Genomic DNA, 4223 nt, shown 5'->3' with positions numbered 1-4223 from the left:
AATCGGATTCCTTGTACCCAAATTAGTCTATCCCCCAATTTTTAGGTCAATCCGACGTCAACTTTTCGAAAAAATACTATTTCAATTTAGGTGCTAACTACATTCCTGTGATAACTACCAATATACTCAAAAATCGCCATTTTACATCCTAAACCCATCCCAATATCATGCAAAAACATTAATTCATACGTGCAGGACAATACAACTGATTAATCGCCTTATTTCTGACTCAAACATTCATATTTCACAGTAAAATACCTAAAAGCCTTCAAATCACACTACTTCCGGTGTTAATAGCTGGAGGGTGGGTGGTCGGATTCGCCTGAAAATTATTCTCGCAATAGAGGACTACTAGGGGTACCTCCCCATCATTGACCAGTTATCAACCAATAACTCCTTCCCATCCCGGGGGGGGGGGTCGGACAACTTTTTACCGGTGGGGTATTTGGAAAACTGATAAATTGCCTTTTTATTTACTTTAAGTCAACAAAACTCTACTTAACTAACTCATTCTGTCTTACTTTGCATACAGTATTAAGTCATATACAATTTCAGTTGAAATGGATAGTCAAATCTACTTTGAAATCGTTCATTATCTTAAATCTGGTCTTTATCCGAGAAATTCTACGTGGATTTACAGGAAAGAACTCCGTAATCGATGCAAAAATTATTATCTTTCAAAAGGGGTTTTATTGCGAGTGGGTTCAGGACTCACGGTTCTACACCGGTGTAACGCAAAAAACAAGCTTACAGAACTGCGCAGGAAAAACGATCATCCCTCCAGAGAAAATCTGGAATCTATGGCGCGACAAACGTTTAGTGTCCGCGACCTACGAAAATGGTGCCGAAAAATCGTAAAAGAGTGTCTCGATTGCGACAGTGAAACACTATTTCGCTGTACTCGTGGTCCTATGAAGTTGCTATCCGAAGTGGAACTAAATCGGGTTTGCCGGGAGCTTGGCCTAGAACAAGGACAGCGTCATTGCTACGAGCTATTTGAAAGGTAAGCACTTGTATCCCAAATTCACTCTGACTAAATTAAATTTAATAATCTTGGGGTTTTTAGTTGTCCCGAGTTCGATACTGCACAGTATGATCCCGTTACCTTAGATGTTGCCCAACCCAAATTCAATTGCGTGGCCTCCTGTCTATCAACCATTATCACTGGAGATCGCACTCAGGCTGGAAAAATCGAACAACTTTTTGTTAGTTTACGGAATGGACCAAACAAGCATTTATTTAAATGTCCTGGCAAAACCCCCCTGACCCGAGGAATCGAAGATGTGGAGTACATAAACACTACCGACTTACGATTATTCGCCCGCCATTGTCGCTTAAACATTTATGTGTACTACGATCCCGAGGGTGAGGAACAGCCTTATTATCTAAAACTGGCTGGAAAACATAAAGGAGTTGAAAATGGTGGGATATTCTTGAAATTTCAAGTGGTAGAGGGTGTGCAACACTGTCTCCTAATATATCGATGCGAATTGAAATCAACGAGCGGGTAATAAATTTTTATTTAACTTAATACGGATATATACAATAAGAATTTAGTTTTTCTGGGTCTTGGCTTGCTCCCTGGCGAGCATTTTCTCCACCGCCAAGGCCATTTTTGGGTCCTTTTTCCAGATATCCTCTGTATTTATTCCGCCAGTAGCGGCCAGCTTTGTTTTGCTCTTTTTTGGGGCCGGTTTTGATTTTTCTTTACGTGTTTTTCCTTTTAGTACTGGTGCAGATGTGCCAGCTTCTACATGCGAGGGCTCAAATAAGGACGAGGGAGGTGATGCGGGCACGGAAATCTCCGATCCTGACGAACTTGATTGAGTTTTCCCTCTCAATTTACGAACATTTTTTCTAGTTTGCTTTGTTCTGGCCATTTAGTTTAAGCTACTTCGTTTAATAACCTTGACTTGTGCTCTTATTCAATTATTTACTAATTCACCGTCGCCTGTTTGTCTCATCAATCTAACCTGACAGCCTTTCATTATTCAAACTCAACCAATTCGTTATGCCTTTATCCGGTTTGTGACTTTGCTTACTTTTGTGCATATTTGTTTTAATAAGAATTTGGGGCACCATGTGTTTGCTTTCAAGAGAGTACTTAAATTTGTTCAATTTAGCTTTAGTGTTATTATCTTAATTAGATTGTCCTAATTGCGAGCTTTATAAAGAGCCTACATACACATACTTTCGCCGCTTATAACTAACTATACTCAATTTCATGTTCGCTACATATGATATTATATACAAATTTTGCTCAACAAGTAATCTGATGATTTTTTTGTAAAATTCTGTTTTGTTCAAAGTTTCTCGGAGGCGGAAATGTGTTACACAATAATTTGTAAATTATTTTTTAAATCCAGATGAAGCATTTTTCCCTATGTTGATCTCAAAATAGTTCGTGTGCTCCAAATTTTATTTTGATTGACTGTTATTTTACCTTCTTTTAGCCCAAAGTTTTTGAACAAAAGTCTTTGTACACTTTTGCTCTGCAGAACTTATGTCTGTTCATATGCGCTTGAGTGAAACATTTTGGACTGCTCAAATTATTATTATTATTCTCTTTTTTTCGAAACTCGAGAAAATCTAGTCATTTCTAATTCTCGCCCAACAAAACTTCGATACAAAGGATTCCAGATAGGATTTAACCGCCCGGTGATTGCACTCTCGATTTTGTTGAGTTTATTACTTAAACTCTATTACTTTGTTGAGTTTATTACTTAAAGTCGAAATTACTTAAAACAAGAATCAACAAAGTTCTCGTTGATGAGAGGACCCTGTAAATTGTTACTGAGTTTCATCAAGCATCTTAAAGCGTCTGAAAAGAAAAATATGTCTCTTCGTGATATAATTAATTCCGTTTTACTCCAATTTTTACCGGAGGTGTATTAATTATATTTTCGTTTCCAGGGATAATTATTCATTTCAACGGTTTTTCCTTGCTAAACAATTTTCCTATCAGGGGTTCATTTTTTGCTGTTTTAAGCTTTCATTCCCTAGTTGGCTCGACTTTTGTACCCTAGCAGCGTGGAATGCAGCACGGGATTTGAAAGTTAAAAGGTCCTCACTTGTTGAAAATTTTTTTTTTCGAAAAGTTCTTATTAACTCCAGTTAGAGCTGTTTTTTTCAGTAATGCGTTCAATCGCTAATGCTGTTTTTGTTGATTTTGATTCTCAATAACCTTAAAATATTATTTAGAAGCATTAGGGTGGCTTTTGCAAATCTGCTGGTAACATACCTCAGAAAAAATTTTTATTTGTTTAAAAAAACAAAAAAATTATTGCTCAGATTTTCAGATTTATCAATTTAAAGCAAGTAGATTATCAGAAAATTTAATTTTCAATTAGAATATTAAATCTTCTCAACAATACTCTAACAATTAATGAAACAAGCAAATATTGATCTTTCGATTTTTTTCCTAGGCTTATATTGTTTTATAAGCAACAAATTTTTGTAAGACATTAGCGAGAGACAAAAACAAATTCTGTCCAAATTGTTATCATTTTCATTGAATTCTTTAAAGGTTCTAATGGACAAAAACAATAAAAAAGTGGTACAGAGTTTTTGAATTTCAATAAAATTTACAGGGTTCTGATATCTGATACTAATAACATGAAACAAAAAAGGAAAAAAAAACTTTTGATATTTTGTTGACTTTCTCCTTGAAAAACCTGAGTAATTTTCTGATGAATGGTAATAATCTCAAATTTTCTTCTTTTGGGAAACTTTTTTCCTAGTAAACATCAAATGAATTGTGCTGAAATAGAGTTTTATCTCTTTATGAGAACCAAAAAGAGTCATCAACCTTAAAATAGTACTTCTCTACAATTAATTATTCAAATTTCTGCTTTCAATCACTTTTTATTAATATAAAAGCATCAAAGGGTGCGCAGCATAACAGGGAAAGCTTAGTATCGAGAGGAGAGTGGAGTCAAAAAACGATTAATGGAATTATTGATACTAATGGTTTAGCACATCAGTAATTGCTTCCCCAGCAATTAATTCCCACAGAGTTCTTAGCTCGAGAAAGTGTTTAAAATTCGTGACCTTTGACAAGAACAATTTTTAAATCCTGTCAGCACTTCTTAATATATAGAAACTTTCCTAAAATCTGATTACAAATCTTTATCTTCGATTCTTTTTGTTTAGTTTTCACCCCTCTAGTTTGATCAAAAGCGCCCGGGTGCCACTTTTCCTGTATAAGACCACTTAATTTTTCA

The sequence above is a fragment of the Convolutriloba macropyga genome, chromosome 7, assembly GCF_964194025.1.
Source record: "Convolutriloba macropyga chromosome 7, txConMacr16.3, whole genome shotgun sequence".
In the NCBI taxonomy this organism is placed as follows: Eukaryota; Metazoa; Xenacoelomorpha; order Acoela; family Convolutidae; genus Convolutriloba; species Convolutriloba macropyga.
The sequence above is the reverse complement of the archived record's forward strand: the minus strand, read 5'-3'. Positions refer to the sequence as shown.